General features: G+C 45.4%; 1 protein-coding gene across 1 annotated transcript in view; it reads left to right on the forward strand.

The window, feature by feature from the left end:
* Positions 1-20,526, forward strand: part of NLGN4X (neuroligin 4 X-linked) — a 363,690-nt gene that overhangs the window by 21,661 nt on the left and 321,503 nt on the right. The window contains exons 2-3 of the mRNA XM_061136462.1: positions 16,463-16,631; positions 19,697-19,783. The gene's annotated coding sequence lies outside the window, so the exon portion shown is untranslated. The remainder of the gene's footprint in view (positions 1-16,462; positions 16,632-19,696; positions 19,784-20,526) is intronic.

Genomic DNA, 20,526 nt, shown 5'->3' on the forward strand with positions numbered 1-20,526 from the left:
GACTCCCATCCGGCGTTTGGACCTGGGAGGAGGATTCTGTTCTTGGGAGATCTGGACCAGTATCAGCTGTTTCCTTGGGATTCTCGATCTTGCGGGTCAGCTCAGCCCAGCACACTGACCCCGGGGAACTCAGCTTGCAAAAATGCCAACTTCCACCTCAGTGGACTGGCAAAGTTCACAGTGCTGTTCACGGCCCCTCATTGCAGTAATCTGCAACCCTCCTGGGCAGCAAATTTCAGAGTGGCCCGGGGCTCACTCCTTCTCATGGTTCATCCGAATATTTTTCTATTTCTGCTTGCTGTTGTTCGGTCACTAATCATGTCTGAGTCTTTGCGGTCCCGTGGACTGCAGCACGCCAGGCCTCCCTGTCCATCACCAACTCCCGGACTTTGCTCCGACTCACGTCCATGGAGTTGGTGATGCCATCCAACCATCTCATCCTCAGTCGTCCCCTTCTCCTCCCGCCTTCAGTCTTTCCCAGCATCAGTCTTTGCCAGTGAGTTGGTGCTTTGCATCAGGTGGCCAAAGTGTTGGAGTTTCAGCTTCAGCATCGGTCCTTCCAATGAATATTCAGGACTGATTTCCTCTAGTTTGGACTGGTTGGATCTCCTATACAGTCACAAAAATAAAACCTGAAGCTGACTGTGGCTCAGATCTTGAGCTCCTTATTGCAAAATTCAGGCTTAAATTGAGTAAAGTAGGGAAAACCACTAGGCCATTCAGGTTATGACCTACATCAAACCCCTTATGATGATAAAGTGGAGGTGATGAATAAATTCAAGGGATTAGATTTTTTTTATCAAGAGGCTCAAATTTGAGGGATCAGACTCCAGACCTTTTTTCCACCAGTACCGCAGGCAGGGTAGATTTTGAAATGCTCATAGGCACGGGATCACCTTTTCACCTTGATCAATACTGTAAAACCTGAGCTTGTCCTCTTGACATTATGGCTGTGGGACTTGGTATGAAATTACCACATGCACACAGGTGATTATCATTTCAGCATATCTTGAGAAGCCTTCTGTTTGGAATTCTATGAGTCCACTTTATGAATACATCATAGAAGCACGCCAAAACCTTTTCAAGGAGATTTTAAGGACTGTGATTTTCTTCGCAAAGAAGGGATGAGAGGCGTCTTATAGGAATATAAAAGTTCTGAAACAAATGTTAGCATCAATCAGTCTATAAGCCACTGGTTAAACACTAAACAACTTGTATAATTTCTCTCTGAATTTTCCATATATTTTACTATTTTAATTGCCTGAATATTTTAATAATTTAGTTGTTTATCTGTGTGAACATCTTTATCTGTATGCTTGCGTGCTAAATTGCTTCATTCATGTCTGACTCTGCGACCCCATGGACCGTAGCCCACCAGGCTCCTCTGTCCAAGGGATTCTCCAGGCTGGAAACTGGAATGGGTTGCCATTTCCTTCTCTAGGGATCTTCCCAACCCAGGGATCAAAGCTGTGTTTTTTACGTCTCCTGCATTGGCAGGCGGGTTCTTTACCACTAGCACCACCTGGGAAGCCCCTTTTATCTGTACATGTGTATGTAAATGTCTTTGTATGCATGTCTGCATGCATGTTTCATTAGCATCTATATATCTGTCTTATTATCTATATCAACCTATATCATACCCACATCATATCAATGACCACACTATGTCATGTTGCTCCCACCTGGGTTTATGTCTGAATTATGTCCATACTCATATCTCTAGCTATATCTTTATTTATATACATATTGTGCATTTATTGGAGCTTCCCTGGTGGCTAAGGTGTTAAAGAATCTGCCCTGCAGGAGACCTGGGTTCAACCCCTGGGTGGGGAAGATCCCCTGGAGGAGGGCATGGCAACCCACTCCAATATTGCTGCCTGGAGAATCCCGTGGACAGAGGATCCTGGAGGGCTATAGTCTACGGTATCGGAAAGAGTCAGAGATGACTGAGCGGCTAACACATTTGTTTTCTTTATATATTTAAATCTGTGCCATTCTGAACTCTACATTTCCCAAAGTATTGTTGCAAAAGCCTGTTTAAGATTATTGCAAAAAAAAAAAAAGATTATTGCAAATGTCCCACAAAATGTCCATAAGTGTTATTTTCTGTGATTAATTCTCTCAAGAGGTTACATCCCAAGCACTCATTTTCTTTTCTATTACAGGGCATTATAAGATATTGACCATAGGTTATTATAAGATATTGAACGTACTATAGCAAGTCCTTGTTTACTTTATATATAGTAGTTTGTCTCTGCTAACCCAAGGACTTGAAACCTTCAACAGTAAAATGATCCCTAAGACTTCAAGCACATAAGTTTAAAAACACAGACACACCAAAGATAAACAAGTTTACAAATCAAAACAGTATACATCAATATACAAAACAAAGTAAGTAATGCCCCTCTGGTAAAACGTATGGGGTTTATAAGTATGACTTTGAAAAAAAGTTACGGGTGCAATATCCCTCCCAATGTCCCTCCCGTATCCCTCCGTACCTTTCCCTTTTGGTAACCGTTAAGTATGTTTCCTGTGTCTGTGAGTCGGTATCTGTTTTGTATATAAGTGCATTTGTACTATTATTTTTAGACTCAACTTGTAAGTGATAGAGTGTGTTTGCCTTTGACTAAATTCACTCGGTGTGATCACCTCTGGGTTTCTCCGCGCGTTGCTGCAAAGGACATTATTTCAACCTTTGTTAGAGCTGAATTGTATTCCATTGTATGTATGGAGCGCATCTTCTTTATACATTCGTCTGTTGATGGGCATTTAGGGGGGTCCATGTCTTTGCTACTGTGAATTGTGCTGCTATGAACATTGCAGTGTCTGTATTGTTTCAAAGACTTTTTGCCTTGTGCAGATGTATGCCCGGGAAGTAGGCTTCACGGGTCATATGGTAGCTCTAATTTTAGTTTTTTTAAGGAACCCTTATTGTTCTTCTTGGTGGCTGCACCAACTTACATTCCCACCAACAGTGAAGGAAGGAACCTTTTCTCCACGCTTTCTTCGGCATTAATTGTTTGTTGATTTTTTTTTTTTTTTTTTTTTGATGGCCGTTCTGACCGGTGTGAGGCGATCTGTCCTTGCAGTTTTGACTTGCATCTCTTTTATAATTAGGGATGTTGAGCATCTTTCAGCGTCTGTTGACCACCTGTATGTCTTCTTGGGAGAAATGTCTCTTTAGAGCTTCTGCCCGTGTTCGGATGGGATGTGTTTCTGTCCTTGGGTTGTATGAGCTGTTTGTTTATTTTGGAAATTAAGCCCTTGTCAGTCATGGCTCTTGGACGTATTTTCTTTCATTCCGTAGGTTGTCTTTTCATTTCGTTTGTGACTTCCTTTGTCGTGCAAAAAGCTTTGAAGTTTGATTAGGTCCGGTTTGTTTATTTTTGCTCTTATCTGTTTGCCTTTGGAGAGTGACCTAAGAAAACATCGCTGCAATTTATGTCAGAGAATGTTGTGCCTGGGTTTTCTCCTGGGAGTTTGACGGCGCCATGTGTTATAATAAAGTCTTTCAGCCCATGAGTTTAGTTTTATATGTGGTATGAAAGAGTGTTCTAACTTCATTGATTTATATGCAATGTCTTTATTTTTTGACTGGTAGAGGTTTTATGTAGCCTTGCACCTATAACTTATTTTCAAATCCATCCATATAAATCCCACATGCTTTACCAGAGGGGCATTACTTATTTTGTTTTGTAGATTGATGTATACTTTTGTGTGTGTGTTTTATAAACTTATATGCTTGAAATCATAGGGATTATTTTACTGTTGAAGGTTTCCACTTGCAAGAAAAAAAAAAAAAAGAAAGAAAATGGAATAATGAATCCCAAGTACCCCATCACTCAACCTTAACAATTTTGAATGCCTAAGTGTTCTATATAACACCACGACCCCCCACCCTCCCACCAAATCTCATTACGGGGACGTGCGATTCATCTCATGACATGTTAGTCCGTTGCTTTAAGATGAAAAAGATCTCATTTTTTCCCCATATGTAACAGTTGTATCCTTACTGCCTCTAAAAATTATCAACAGTTTCTCAATATCACCAACAAGGAAGTCATAACAGTCAGAGGATTTTGATTTTTTTCCCCTTTTTTTACTAGCTTGCTAACTCACTCAAGGTCTGTGCATTGCAGTAAGTCGAAGTGTCTTTTGACTTTCGTGTGTCTCCGACCCTCTGCATTTTTTTCTTTTTCTTGCAAATGCTTGTTGAAGGAACCGCTCTTTGTATCCTGTGTGAAAGTAGGTTATAGACTCAGCAAAAAGTAGTCCTCAAGTTATTTTTAAAAGAACCGGAGTATTTCCTGTAATACTAAGTCTTCGCTTACCACCTCCTTAGGGAGGAAATCTGCGTTACCCAAGCCATTGTTCTCCTTAGAAGGAAAGCTTTGTGAGTGACTGGGTCCCTGCTGGGATCACTGGTACCCGTTTTCTCTGGTACCCATAGGAGAAGCAGAGATGGGGAGACTTGGATGGTAAACTTTGCCCCGTCATGACAAAGGCATCCACACACACACATCTTCACCAGCTCAGCCACCAGGGAAGCCCAAGAATACTGGAGTGGGTAGCCTATCCCTTCTTCCCGACCCAGGAATCGAACCGGGGTCTCATGCATCTCAGCTGAGCCACCAGGGAACCCCTGGTAGCTCATGTTTAACCCAATTTTATCCCTCTTTCTTTCTTTTAAAGAAGAAATGTGATTGAGTTTGGGCTGTATTGGAGTCTTCATTGCTACCCTTGGGCTTTTTCTCGTTGCAGCAATGGATTTTCCGGGGTAGGGGGGTGGGGAGTATGGAGTTTACTCTCTAGTTGCAGGGAACAGGCTCTAGGGCAAGCGCGCTTCTGTAGTTGGGGCTCCCAGTTCCTAAACCTACTGCGTGCGGGGTCAGTAGTGGTGGGGCACGGGCTTAGTTGCCTGTGGGGGGTCTTAGTTCCCGGACCAGCGATGAAACCCACGTCCCCTGCGTTGACAGGTGGATGCTTACCCACTGTACCGACCGAGAAGGCCACATCTTACCAGTTTGGTTAATAGTCCATGCTGTGTATCATATATACAAAAACAAAGACGAAACACTGGCAACCTAAGCTACCCAATTATACGGCTTCCCTGCTGGCCCAGCTGGGAAAGAATCCACCTGCAACGCGGGAGACCCGGGTTCGATCCCTGGGTCGGGAAGATCCCCTGGAGAAGGGAAAGGCTACCCACTCCAGTATTCTGGCCTGGAGAAGTCCCTGGACCGTATAGTCCACGGGGTCGCAAAGAGTCGGACACGACTTTCGCTTTCATCAGTCTTACGGGGCACCTGGTTAAGACAGTTGAGGGTCAGGTGGCTAACCGAGGGAGTTTCTCATTGCTGTTGGTCGGTCTCATCCTTTCTACCTACCACCAATTTTCTCAGACATGGTTGATACATTTTAAGTGGAAGGTAAATTCCCTGGTGATTCAGACGGTACAGCATCTGCCTACAATGCGGGAGACCCGGGTTCGATCCCTGGGTCAGGAAGATCCCCTGGAGAAGGAAATGGCAACCCACTCCAGGACTCTTGCCTGGAAAAATCCCACGGACGGAGGATCCTGGTAGGCTCCAGTCCATGGGGTCGCAAAGTGGAAGGTGTCCAGTCTGACGATTTGATACCCGTATATATTATAGAACAATTGCCACCATGGTATTAGCCAACAGCCCCGTTATGCCACAGAATTACTGTTTCCTATTTGTGGTGAGCACCCTTTGGCTTCCCATTTCCTCCAGCCCCCAGCCCCTGACAATCCTCGCTGTACTCTCTGGTTCTAAGTTTATCTCATCCTTCAGCACAATGGCATAGACCCTTTCAGTCAGTGGCTCCACATTTGAGAAAAATAATACCTGTTGGATTTCTCACTCGTAGAGTAAAAGAGAAAGGATGACGTTATTATCATTGAGATTGACAAGTGAAAGGGAATTTGATTGTCTTGGCCGAGTGGTAAAGAATCCACCTGCCAATGCAGGAGACCTGGGTTCAATCCCTGGGTCGGGAAGATCCCCTGGAGGAGGAAATGGCAACCCACTCCAGTATTCTGGCCTGGAGAATCCTGTGGATGGAGGAGCCTTGTGGGCTACAGTCCATGGGGTTGCAAACAGACGCTACTGACTTCATGCACTTGGGAGTCTGTTAGCCCAGTAGGTGCTCCACGCATGATCAGAAAAACTGGGGAAACTATTTGCCATGAGAGGTAGTAACTGTATTATTTTGGAAGCTCTGTTTCATACTAACTAGGCTTTTGTTTTGAATTATGTTGGTTGTAATGCAAAGGAGGATGATGTTGGAGCTCGTCATTATTATGTTCTTGACCGCAAAGGAAGATGGAGTTGATTTGTATAAGGGAGTGCTTCAGAGCAAATAAAAAGCGAAAACACAAGCAGGAAAATGTCTGTGACTATGTTTCAGAACGAAGTGCCAAGCAAAATGTAGCTAGCTTATCTAAAACTGGATGAAATCGCGTGGCACTTGGAAAGCTCGGTAGATGAGGGTTGAGACAGTGTTTGAACATTCGATGCCGGGAATACGATTTGCACTTCTATAGATGAGCACAAATGGGTGAGAGCTGCCCGTCGTCGAGAAGTTATTGGCATCAGTGGAAACCATGGAGACGTTCTTTGCAGAGTTTCTGACTCCTTGAAAATGTTGTTGTGTTCTGTACGGTGTTGCATTGATGGATTAAAATTAGATTCTTCAGCAAAATAAGAAGTGTTAATATTCTGTGAGTGATCACAAGATGGAATTGTGTGGGGAAAATGTGTTTTTGAGACTTGCTATTGTTAACCTCAGAGGTTCAGATTTAATATATCGCTGACCCCAAACAAGGCAGGGTAAGATCTGTGATAAGTGACCGCATAATAACTTACTTTGTATTATCATTTTTAATTTCTATAAAACATGGGCACCTTTTCCCTTTTTTTTTATGATAAAAGGATTATGCAGAAACAGTGATTTTCATTCAGGTGGTAATAAAATAGCAGTACATTGCCATGCTTCATTTAAACTGCTGATACCAACTGCATAATGGTCCCTAACAACCTAGATGAGACACCCTAAGTAATGCTTAACATTTTGTCTCTGTAAAATTGGATCCTGACGTTTGCTGTTTTTTCTTCTGCAAACATTTCTTTCATCTGTATGTTTTCTACAATGGATAAGTATTTCATCGTATTCAGTTTGTAGTCCGTAAACAGGAATGTTTTACTTTTCCTTGTCTGTCTTTTTAAGACTCTCCCTTACATGTTTGAAGTGTTGATGCTATGGCAACAATGTGTAAATTAATGACTAGAGCAGATTTAAAATGAGTGTCTGAACCACAAGGAAAGAGGTGAAGAATCTGGTCTCCGGGAAAATAGAGGCGAGGAAAAGTCAGTGTATTATTACGTGGTGATGGCAAAGAGCTTTTTTTTTTTTTATTTTGAGATTATTTTGTTTTGCTATGCTTTGAGAGGTGTTTGTCATCTCCAGCAATTCCTTTATCATCAGTTTTTATTTGTTTGTTTGTTTTTATATTATTTATTTTTGGATTATTACGTCATTTAGTTGATATTGTTAGTTTTGGATGTGCTGGGTCTTCCTTGCTGTACTGGCTTTCTCTAGTTGTGGTTCATGGACTTCTTACTGTGGTGGCTTCTGTCATTGTGATTCCCGGGCTCCAGGCGGGCTCACGGACTCAGTACTTGTGGTTCAGGGGCTTAGTTGTCCCGTGGCCTGTCAGATGGTGAACGGGCTTAGTTCTCCTGTGACAAAGTCAGATCTTCCCGGACCAAGAAGCAAACCGGTGTCCCCTGCATTGGCAGACAGATCCTTAACCACTGAACCGCCAGGGCCATTCCTGGGAAAGAGCTTTGGATGCTCGCAGGCAAATTGTTCCCAGAGACCATCTGGTTACCATTCTCCTCACGTGTCTGGTGGGGTCCTGTGTGCATGTGACTTCTGCAGGTAACCCGCCTCCTGGCTTCATGCAAATGCGTAGCAGGTGGCTTTTTTTGCATAAAGAAAAAAATGCAAAAAGAATACCTGGTTGAATGCAAACCATCCAGCCAGTGGTTAGAATGTTCTGGTTCCAGGATTTCAAGTTCCAAATATGTGTGTCTGTCTCACACACACACACACACACACACACACACACACACACACACTCCATATCAATTTTCTTCTATTTCTTTCCAGGATTACACACACACACACACACACACACACACACACACATTCTATTTCTTTCCAGGATTACACACACACACACATACCCCTGGATCAATTTTCTTCTATTTCTTTCCAGGATTAACACTTAGACAGTAGAAGCCAAAAATTCAGAAGCCCGACCATCTCATTATACAGATAAATCCGGCCCGGTGAGTCGAATTGTCCTTCTCCAAAAGATTCGATGCGTTCCCATCCCCGATGACCTCAAAGGGTGACCTTGTTTGAAAGTGCGGGCTTTGCAGATGTCATGAAAGGTGAGGTCATCCGAGTGGGCTGTGGTCTAACATCCCTTTAAGCGGGGCAGACACGCCACGTGCAGACACCGCCAAGGCAGACGACGCACGAGGAGGAGATGGTGATGTGAGCGCCTGGCAAGAGCTCCAAGTCAGGGAGCGCCCAGCCTGGCCAGCAGCCCCCTGATTCTAGATCACAGCAGGGAGCACCCTCCCAGGGAGTCTTGAAAGGCGGGGAGAACGCCTGGGGCACCTTGACTTTAGGATGTCTGGCTTCCAGAATCAATAGTTCCCATTGTTTTATTATTTTTTTAAATTAAAAATATATATTTTTGCTCACCGAACATTTTTAATTGGAGTCTAGTTTGCGTTACAACATCCTGTTACTTTCTTCTGTGCAGCAGTGTGAATCAGCCAGATGTCTACATACATCCCCTTCCTCGTTTTATTTTTATTTTATTTTCCGCTGTTGCCAGGTCTTTATTGCCGCACCTGGGCTTTCCCTAGTTGCAGAGAGAGTGGAGTCTACACTCTACTAGGCTCCTCACTGCGGTGGGTTTCTCTGGTAGCAGGGCTCCAGGGAGCGCATGGGTTTAGTTGCGCTGACGCCACGTGGGATCTTCCTGGACCCGGGATCGAACCCGTGTTCCCCCTGCACGGACGGGCAGGCGGATTCTTATCCGCTGCGTGGTCGCCAAGGAAGCCCTCCTGAGGATTGCAAGGATGCCGCTCCATCCTAAAACAGCATCACACGTCCCGGGGTGGGGATGGGCGGCCCCCCTCCTCCTTTTTTTAATCACAGTGCTCACAAGGGAGGCAGCCTCCTGCCCCCTCGACTGTGAAATGAGTGGGTTGGACCCATCCCCAGGTCCTCTCCAGCTCTTAATTCTGCCTGATTCGAGAGCCGTGATCATTGTAATTAAGACTCTCCATGTGAATAGGGCTCGTCGGACACCGTGATTATCCAGACCACACGCTGCGGGGGATTTCACTCGGGGTGTTGGAGACCGCGTGAGACATCACAGACAGACTGGGGGAAGAGCGGGGCTGGGGGTGGGGTATGCGGTTTGCGATTTGAAATGTGTCACTGAAATCGAACGCAGGGGGCCGGGCATCTCAAGTGACAGCCAGCCCATCCGGAGCCTGGATCCTTAAAGCTCAGGGTGGCCTTCATGTCAGAAAATCGAAATGGCCCTGAAATCAACCCTGGACAAGAGAGATGTTAGTTGCTCTGTGGTGGCCGACTCTCTGCGACCCCACGGACTGTAGCCCGCCAGGCTCCTCTGTCCACGGGATTCTCCAGGCAAGAATTGTGGAGTGGGTTGCCATGCAGGGGATCTTAGTGATCCAGGGATCTTTGTGACCCAGGGGATCTTAGTGATCCAGGGATCCAACCTGGGTCTCCTGCACTGCAGGCAGACTCTTTACCATCTGAGCCCCCTGGGAAGCCCAGGGCTTGTCATATCTCATCTTCACCTCTCTTTCCTGCTGCCGCGTCTGACGCTAAGCAAGCAGAAGGTGCCACATCGGTTTGCCCCCGTGTATTTCCCACTTGCAGCTCACGGATTGTAAACAGCTACGCAAATAGCAAATCTTTTGTCTTATGTGTGAGTGCACGAGGTGACATGCTGTCTAGCCCTTCACGCCTTCTCTCTTCTCTGCTCCCCGAGGACAGTTGGTCTTGACCTTGACCAACTGGATGGATGGGAAGGTGGAAAACAATCTCCCAGTTGCCGTGAATGTCAGAACCTCTAGAAGCGCAGTTGCGTGTTTTAACACGCCGGACAGTCCTGGGCGGGCACTGGACTTTCTGTGGGGGTTGCTAGATAAGCGGGAGACACCGGCTTGATCTTGGAGACTTGTGGTCTGTGGGAGGACTCAGAGGCTGATATACATGCAGGAGATGTCATTCCTTGAATCAGGGTGACCGCTGTGTTTATCGCCCTAGGGGAGAACGGCCAGGAGGGGGGAATGTTTCTTTAGACTGAGTTCACAGGACACTTTCCTAAAGAATGGACACCTCCCCACCGAGAGGGTCTTGAACAGATGGTGAAGGATGGGAGCACTGGGGATCAGAAAAGTGTAGAGTTTAGAGCAGGTGTTGAAGAGACCTTACTGATGGCCGATGGAAGAGTTGGAGGGCTTCCCTGGCGGCTGAGATGGTAAAGAATCTGCCTGCTCTGCAGGAGACCTGGGTTCGATTCCTGGGCCGGGAAGATCCCCTGGAGAAGGGCGTGGCAACCCACTCCGGTATTCTAGCCTGGAGAATCCCATGGACAGAGGAGCCTGGCAGGCTACTGTCCGTGGGGTCGCAAAGAGTTGGACACGACTGAGCGACTCACACCCACACACATACATCAATAACGTTATCTCCAGAAATAGTGGCCTCTGCTGTGTTCGCTTCCCAGGCGGCGCCCGTGGTAAAGAATCCGCCCGTGAATGCAGGAGACGCAAGAGAGATACGGGTTTGATCCCTGGGTCGGCAAGATCCCCTGGAGGAGGGAAAGAATACCCCCTCCAGTATTCTAGCCTGGAGAATCCCATGGACTGCATGGTCCATGGGGTCGCAAAGAGTCGGACACGACTCAGCAACTTTCACAGTATCAGTGGTGTCTGTGTCAAAGACATATCTCCCAGTTCGTCCCACTCACCTGTCCCCCATGGTATCCATAACATCTGTTCTCTACGTCTGGGTCTATTTCTCTTTTGTCAATAAGATCCTCTCTACAAAATTTTTTTTTTTCAGATTCCACGTAGAGGTGGCATCCTTTCCAGTCTATTTTTTTTTTTTTTTGAACTATTCTTGCTCCATTTTTGCCAATAATAGGTTGAGTAGAATGATTACCCAGTTCAGAAACCACCCATGAGCACAGATATCTTCCATCACCCTACCCACCCCCCCTTCCCCCAACCCCCCAACTTCAGTCATCCCTTCTCGGAGCTTCGCCATCCATCCGAGCTGAGAAACTCAGACATCCGCTGCTCTTGTTCTTTATGTGTTTCCTGTAGCTGTGGATTCTTCCCGGCCACTCCTTCGACCTGGACCACCCTCGTATTCCCCTCTCCCATATCGTTTGGGAAAAGCTCTGCTCACACACTCAACTTCTGACCTCAGATGTGTGGGACTTCCACCCCCACCAAGTCATCGTCTGTGACACCAGCCAGGTGTCCCACGATTCAGTTTGGTGTGTCTCTAACTGGAGTTAGCACAGACCCCGCAGGTGAAAGACTCAACCCCAGGAGGCTACTCTCCGACGCCCAATTCTTCTGCCAGTTGCAGACAGTAGGTCCTTGCAGTAGGTTGCAAGCCGATGACCCTCAGCTTTGCTTCAGCTTCCCTATAAATCGAAGGTTCCTTTACCTTCCTGGGTGGTGCTAGTGGTAAAGAACCCTGGAGGAGGGCATGGGAACCCACTCCAGTATTCTTGCCTGGAGCATCCCATGGACAGAGGAGCCTGGCAGGCTATGGTCCATGGGGTTGCAAAGAGTCAGACACGACTACCAATGCAGGAGGCTAAAGAGACTTGGCTTCGATGCCTGGGTTAGCAAGATCCCCTGGAGGAGGGCATGGCAACCCGCTCCAGTGTTCTTGCCTGGAGCATCCCGGGGACAGAGGAGCCTGGTGGGTTGCACAGTCCATGGGGTCACAAAGCGTCAGACACAACTGAGTGACTAACACCCACACTTAGCAGCTTTGTACCTGAAACCAGGGGCAGACAGTTACATGTATATATTCATTATTTCACATGGAGGCATCCTTTGTCCATCACACGAGGCTGCGGTTCTGTCCCCCTGACACCCTCCCCTCTCTCCGATGGGCACTGTTGACAACTCATCCGTTTCTACCACCGTAGCCAGGCCACCTCTGACACTTCCCAGGTGTGTGAATTGCAATGGCTGATTTTTCACATTTCTGTTCTCTCCTCCTCAAAGAGGCTTATATGAGAGTCCCTGCTTGTAGAGATGGTTGCAAAATAGGTCAAGGAATCAGTGAAAGTTCATTGAAATATAAGCACGTAGTAAACACCAGAGGCGGGTTTTTCGTATTACTTATCTCTGACCTTGTGTTCCTCCTTCTCAACCTAAAATAGCTCACCAAGAAGGGCTGCGTATGAATGACACTTAGGATGAACCCCAGATTCCTTTCTGTGACCTATTTGGCTTTGCAGAAGGAGCTTCCTGCCTGCCTACAAGCTCCGTCCCGTAGGGTTCTCTGAGGACATCACTGCTGGTATACCAGTTGTCTTTAGGTTTTGTGGTCCAACTGAGCAAAATCAGCATATGGCCACTCCCCCTGCCTTCCTCCCACATAAAGTGGACTGCACACCGTTGCTTTCTTTCTTAAAAATATTAATTGATCTGCCTATTTCTGGCTGTGCTGGGTCTTTGCTGCTTCACAGGCTTTCTCTGGTTGCAGAGCACAGGCTTCCCATTGGGTTGGCTTCTCTTGTTGTGGACCAAAGGCTCAATACTTGTGGCACATGGGCTTGGCTGCTCTGTGACACGTGGAATCTTCCCTGACCAAGGATGGAACACATGTCCCCTCATTGGCGGCTGGCAGATTGTTAACAGCTGAAGCACCAGGGAACCCCCCGCCCCCCCGTTGTTTTCATATTTCATCTCCTGCTTGCTTCCTTTTCTGAGCTCGCCCAAACTCGAAGGCATTTTCACTCTTTGGCTACATGTGTGGGTTGAAATGTTTTTCTACTTTGCCTTCCAAAGGGGGTGTTCATTGGCTATGTGTTGAAGAAAAGAGCGATTGTCAGGTGCCCTATACGTATTCACTGAGAGAATGACGACATCAAATGTTGCCCGTTACTAAGTGTTAACAACCAAGGCATCACTGTTGGACTTGTAGATGAGTCTGAGAGGCTGGAGAAACCACCTCTGGTCATTAAATCAGTTTATGGTTGGAGAAGGTGGCCTTTCAAATGAGGCAAGGTGGGTCTTCTTTGATGGTTCAGCTTCTATATAGGCCAACACGATTTACTAAAATATATGGTTTCCCTGCTGGCTCAGATGGTAAAGAATCCGCCTGCACTGTGGGAGACCTAGGTTCGATCCCTGGGTCTGGATGATCCCCTGGAGAATGGAATGGCAAACCCACTCCAGTATTCTGCTCTGGAGAATTCCTTGGACAGAAGAGCCTGGCAGGCTACAGTCCATGAGGTGAAAAGAATCAGACGCGAATGAGCAACTATCACTTTCGTACACTCAACGATCACATCCTTCTGTAATTTACTTCTAAATGTTTCCTTATCTTTGAAGATCTTTGCCAGTATTCATGTCCCTTGAATTTTTAGTTTCTTTTTCTGTATTATCTTAAAGACACTGTCATAGAAAAACTTTATCAAATTTCCCATTCTAGTCCACACCTAAAAAATTTAGAGGGATACAGTTTAGGAACCTTAAGGATTTCGGACTTTAAACCTTTTAAGGCTTATGTTAAAGGTATAAATATACATTGCAGCACTCTTTCTTTGTGCCATTTGCTGGATAACGACTCTAGTACTTTCAAATTTTGTTGTAAAGATCTGGTTCAGAATCAGCAAAGTGAATACAAAATGAATTTCTTGAGAATCATCAGAATTCTGGGATGTTTTGGGCAGAGTTAGAACTGTGTACAATTGATTATCTGTATTTTCAGTTACTCTTGAAATGCTAAGGAAAATTTTTCTCCGCTTCTCCTCGCTGGGTTTTCCCAATGCTAAAAATGAAACAATTCGAGCATTGCCTAAAGTTGGGAGCAAATCCAAGACAGAAACACATGTTTTATTAAATATGCATCTTTTCAAAACTGGATGTGGTTTGGAAGATTCTGACAGAAAGGAGATAAAGTCTGGGTTAGATACATTAGGCTGCAAATTAAGATGATTTATGTTAATTGGAACATTTATCTGCACATTCAGACGTGTCTGGGACACCCTGCTAAAACCTCGCAATAAGTACTATTCTCATCTGAGCATGCAATTTACTTAATTTTTTTAGCTACTCATGAAAGTCTTTCAAAATTCAACTTCTCCCTTTTTTCATTTAGAAATTCAGCAGGTCACTGAGGCTCAAAAGACAGTTAAATGATGAATGATACTAGGGTTTTTTTTTTTAAATTTAAAAATATCTCTGAAATATCTTGAGGTTTTAAAGACAATTTTATATTTTCCTGTTTTTGTGTATGTGTGTGCAAGAAGATAATAAATGATGAATGGTGCTAGATTTTTCTTTTCTTTTGAACTTTTTTCTTTTGTATTGGGGTATAGCCAATTAACACTCTTGTGATAGTTTCAGGTGAAGGGACTCAGCCATACATGTACACGCATCCCTTCTCCCCCAAACGCCCCTCCCATCCCGGCTGCCACATGACATTGAGCAGAGTTCCCTGTGCTGTCCAGCAGGTCCTTGCTGGTTCTCCATGGTAAATCCAGCAGTGTGTCCATGTCCATCCCAGACTCCCTGACTATCCCTTCCCCCCATCCTTCCCCCTGGTGACCATCAGGTTATTACAGAGTATTGAGCAGAGTTCCCTGAGCTGTCCAGCAGGTCCTTGCTGGTTCTCCATGTTAAATACAGCAGGGTGTCCATGTCCATCCCAGACTCCCTGACTATCCCTTCCCCCATCCTTCCCCCTGGTGACCATAAGGTTATTACAGAGTATTGAGCAGGGTTCCCTGTGCTGTCCAGCAGGTCCTTGCTGGTTCTCCATGGTAAATCCAGCAGTGTGTCCATGTCCATCCCAGACTCCCTGACTATCCCTTCCCCCATCCTTCCCCCTGGTGACCATAAGGTTATTATAGAGTATTGAGCAGAGTTCCCTGAGCTGTCCAGCAGGTCCTTGCTGGTTCTCCATGGTAAATACAGCAGTGTGTACACGTCCATCCCAGACTCCCTGACTATCCCTTCCCGTCCTCAGCAACCATAACAAATCTAAAAAGAAACGGTACACATGAACTTAGAAAACAGAGACTCACAGACTTAGTAAACAAACTTATGGACACTAGAGGTGTTTTGTTTTTTGTTTTTCTTTTTTAGTAAATCTCTCTGTAATATTTTAGGTTTTAAATATCCATTTATATTTTCCCATTTTGTCTATGCATGTGCTGGACCAGCTGCAGACATTGGTCATGAGTGACTGTGGAAACCTCAGGCCCCCTTAGCTGTAATCCTGGCTCACACTTCTTGAGGGCTTCCCTGCTGGCTCAGTCGGTGAAGAATCCGCCTGCAGTGCAGGAAACGTGGGTTCGATCCCTGGATCGGGAAGATCCCCTGGAGACAGGAATGACAACCCACTCCAGTGTTCTTGCCCGGGGAACCCAAAGGACAGAGGAGCCTGAAGGGCTGCCGTCCGTGGGGTCGCAAAGAGTCGGACACGACTGAGTGACTTGCACTTCACTTAATTTAACTTAATACATGGACTCTTCAGCCTTTGTTGTGGCACTAAAACTCTTAGTTGCAACTTGTGGGGTCTTTAGTCATTGCACGTGGGATTTAGTTCCCTGATCAGGGATGGAACCAGGGCCGCTGCTTTTGGAAGGCAGAGTCTTAGCCATTGGACCACCAGGAAAGTCCCTGATATTTCTTCTCTATCATCCTCAAATCTTACGCAAAGTCTGTGCTCAATAAACACTTCTGAAATGAAATAACTGAGAATTTCTAGGCAGTGTTTACCGTACATCATTTGTTGCTGTTGTTTAGTCACTAAGTCGTGTCTGACTCTTTGTGATCCCGTGGATTGTAGCCCACCAGGTTCCTCTGTCCATGTGGATTCTTCCAGGCCAGAATACTGGGGTGGGTTGCCATTCCCTCCTCCAGGGGAACGTCCCAACCCAGGGATCGAACCCACCTCTCCTGCATTTGCTTGTGGATTCTTCACCACTCAGCCACCAGGGGAGCTCACATTACTTAGCTACCAGGGAATAAGATCGTATTCGTACCCTCTTGAAAAGTCCCAACTCCATCAATGCCATCTTTTATGCAAGTACTTATGTCCCTGTTACCGTTCGTTCTAGGTATCTGCTTGACCCACTGCCCAGGGCCATTTGGAATGGCTGTGAACATCTCTACGAAACCCCAGGTCGTCGATCGTAAAGATGAAGTTCTTTGGAGAAGCTTCTTTGAATCGTTGTCATAGAGTGGAGTAGACCATTCTCAGCTGCTGCCTCGAGTATTCTGCCAGAGGTCTGTATGCTTTGACTCACGTGTTCACTGCACCCTAAGATGCAAGCAACGTGACGTAAGATGTTTATGCCAGTCTTTGCTAATATATCAGTGACTCACCAATACTGGTGTGTCTTGAGGATTTAATATCAGTCATCACAAGGGATTTTTTTTTTTTTAAATCTGCACTAGTTCTTCATTGTGGAATGCAGGCTTACCAGTTGTGGTACACGGGTTTACTAGTTGTGGTACACGGGTTTACTAGTTGTGGTACACGGGTTTACTAGTTGTGGTACACGGGCTTAGCTGCCCTGAGCACGTGGCATCCAAGTTCCCCAACCAGGGAGTGAACCCACGTCCCCAGCATTGGCAGGTAGATTCTTAACCACTGACCACCAAGGAAGTTCAGCTTTCACAAACTTTCACAGATGAGTCAATAACATAACAATTACAGTGTAAGTCTTTTATGGACGGTACCGCTATGGTAGCATATAATTTTATATGCTATATAGTGAAACTGCATAATAAAATGTAATTTCTTACTAGTTTACAATTAATCAGCAATTTGTTGTCATATTTGTCTGTTTTCAGGACATCTGTAATGGGTCCGCCAGCACAAATGTAATAGACACGTTGATAAGTTTTTTGTTTTTTTTTTTTCCCCCCAATAAGTGTTTTATCATTTCGGTAGTTCTTTCCTGACACACACACATCTACAGTTGACTTCCTAGTTGTGAAATGGACAGTGAGCTGTGGGTGTGAACCAAGGCAGGACCTCTGATCAAGTGAAAGAGGAATAGAGCCAGTTTCTAAGTTGTGGTATGTGATCCCGCTATGTTATAATACCTCCTAGTCCATGGATGCTTGCTGTTACTATATGAATCACTGGTGTACTGAGTCTCCGGTCCTGATACAAAGTAACCTTTGATGGAAGCCGTGTCAGGCCGAGATTCTCCTAGACTGGGGACCAAAGCATCCAACACAGAGAAGGTATTAATAGCTCCACCCCAAACAATGTGTCTTGATAGTCTGAGTGTTCACTTTGAGCCCTACACCACCATTAACCGCTCTGCCATCTAGGGTGAGTTCCCTAATACCTCCTTCATTTTGTTTTTATTTTTTTTTCCAATGAAAGGAGGTAATGCTGGCTTTTGTGCTCATTGAGAGGATAAAAAGAGCCCAAATGGGAATTCCCTGGTGTTCTAGCGCTTAGGACTAGGTGCTTTGCTCACCAGGACCCCGGGTTCCATCCTTGGTCAGGGAAGTAAGATCCGAACGGCCAAACGTGAAAAAGAGTCCGTGCGTAAAGAAGTGTGTTTAAGGTTGACCCACCACATACGTGGGCTTCCTAGGTGACTCAGTGGTAAACAATTCTCCTGCGGATGGAGGAGATGCAGGAGACTCAGCTTTGATGGGTTGGGAAGATCCCCTGGAGGAGGGCATGGCAACCCACTCCAGTATTCTTGCCTGGAGACTTCCCATGGACAGAGGAGCCTGGTGGGCCACAGTCCATGGGGTCGCAAAGAGTCGGACACACGAACCACACACGTTTAATGCTGACCCACCATAGATGCATTATCTACCGTAACAATTCCTATTACGTTTGAACAAAGAGGCAGCTTGATTCTGTGAAAGGATGTGTTCTCTGAACTCAAGGTAGACATAGGTCCGACCTCTGTCTTAACAGCTTGTGAGTCGTGAGACCTAACATCTGAATATCATTTTTCCTGAAAGTGTTTAAAATCAGTGTGATGATAACTGTCCTCCACGGCTGTAGAGGGGTCAAGAATAATGCATGCAACTAAGATTGTTTCATACAAATTCATTTTCACAACTACGTTTGCATCGGTGATATTTATGACATAGTAACTAATGGTGGCTAGGTGTTATGAGTGATCCAAAAAAAAACAAAAACAAAAATCAGACCGTGAACCTCGCTTCCTACAACCGAAGATTGGGCTGAGTCGTTAGCTTTGAAAGCCAAACACCTGATGTACTCAATACTGATATTCCCCTAGAGTTGAAATGTGTTAAATTGAGGGTCGAAAGGTTTATCCTCTCTTCCCACTTGCTGTCTTCCTGCTGAAGTAAAGTGATGACTCTCAGTGACAAGTGGGTACTCTGTCCAAATATACTCACGGGGAGTCGCTTGCTTTGTGGTGATCCTCAGTTAGAAGTGGGAAAAAGTGGGATTGTTGAGAGTCGTCCTGTAAAGAGAAGACTCCAGCATGAGGTGTCAAGGAAAGTGCCAAGTGGTCCCAAGATGGTTACTGACCAGACAGAGCCTGGTTTTGCCATAGGAGAGCCAAGAGGCATGGACCGCTTGAATCTCGCCCGTCTGACATGCTGTTGTTGGAGAAAAAAAATATCTCTGCAGGCTGAGAATTAGTCTCTCAACTAAATGATGCCTAACGTGTTGTTGGACTTCCACAGATCCAATTATGCAAGGAGTTTGTTGTTTAGTCTCCTCAGTCGTGTCCGATTCTTTGCGACCCTGTGGACGGTAGCCCGCCAGGCTCCTCTGTCCATGGGATTCTCCAGGCAAGAAGACTGGAGTGGGTTGCCATGCCCTCCTCCAGGGGGGTCTTCCCAACCCAGGGAACGAACCCTAGTCTCCTGCATTGCAGGCGGATTCTTTACTCCTGAACCACCAGGGAAGCCCAGGCAAAGAGTTTAAATCCTTAAGTTAAATAAACGAGATCAAACATAGACATGAACTAAACTGCTTATTCATTTTCAATGAAAATTTAATGGCGGTCCTAGGAGTGCAAGTGGTAAGTATTAATACATTGCTGACCTCCAATGGTCTCAATTTATTCTGGATTTTCAAATCGCTGTGGACTCATGTGGTCAGACAGAAAAGCTACAATTTGCTGTAATCACTGTTTGGGCATCCTTTCTTGATTGGTTGCTTGAATTTAGGAAATCGGTTCGGAATTACTCGATGTCTCTACCCCCTAGTTTTTCTAATCACGGAAAAGAAGGCTTAGAAGAAATGTCACATTGGTTTTGACACAATGATACCATCTCTTTTACTGAGTGGATTTTTCTCTCTCTTTCTCTGTGTCTCTGTTTTACGGTAACAGGGAAAAATGTGCTGAGATGGAAAAGCAATCAAGTAGATTTTCATGGAGGCATTTTTAAAAGCATCTTCTTAGAAGGGCGATGTAATGGTAAGTATGAAAAAAGTCAACATTGATCTCCGCTGGTTTATTTTCTCGAAGCATTTACTGCCTGGTTAATTCACATCTAGCAGTGCTTTCAGATTGCTTTGCTGGGGAAAATGGTTTTCTTTTCTTTTCTTTTTTTAAAAAAGATTTATTTCAAATTCACCACAGTGCAGAGCAGTGATTTCAGCCTCCTTCGGCCCGTACAACTGGCATGCCTTGTGAATTTAGGATTTTGTAATAATCATTTGTTTCTGCAAATAGCCACAGTGCAGAGGCTATCTCATTAATGAGACAGAAGAGTCAATCCTCTGACTCAACTTGGGTATATTTCTTCTGAAATGGACCCTCATCCCACTTTATCCTGCAGGCAGCATCTCAAGCTACTGAGGTCTTTGAATGGCCTCAGTGTATCCTGGTAGCATTTTTATGTGAGGCCCTGAGGAGTGGAATACAAAATATCAGATGTCCTTTTAATGCAGGCTGGGGGCCCACTGAGGCCCCGGGACCCTTCTTTTTATCAGAAATAGAGCACAGTGCAAAGAAGGGGAAATGGGCAGAATGCTTTGATGGTTGTGAGCTCACATTAGTGAAGTTGCTTTACAAGTCAAAATCGACACGCTTACCCCCCCGACCCCCACCGCCGCATACTTAAAATTTAAAAAGAAAATTTAAAAAGACCCAGAGGAATCGGGTGGAGAGGGAGGTGGGAGCGGGGAATGGGATGGGGAATACGTGTAAATCCATGG

The sequence above is a fragment of the Dama dama genome, chromosome X, assembly GCF_033118175.1.
Source record: "Dama dama isolate Ldn47 chromosome X, ASM3311817v1, whole genome shotgun sequence".
NCBI lineage: Eukaryota > Metazoa > Chordata > Mammalia > Artiodactyla > Cervidae > Dama > Dama dama.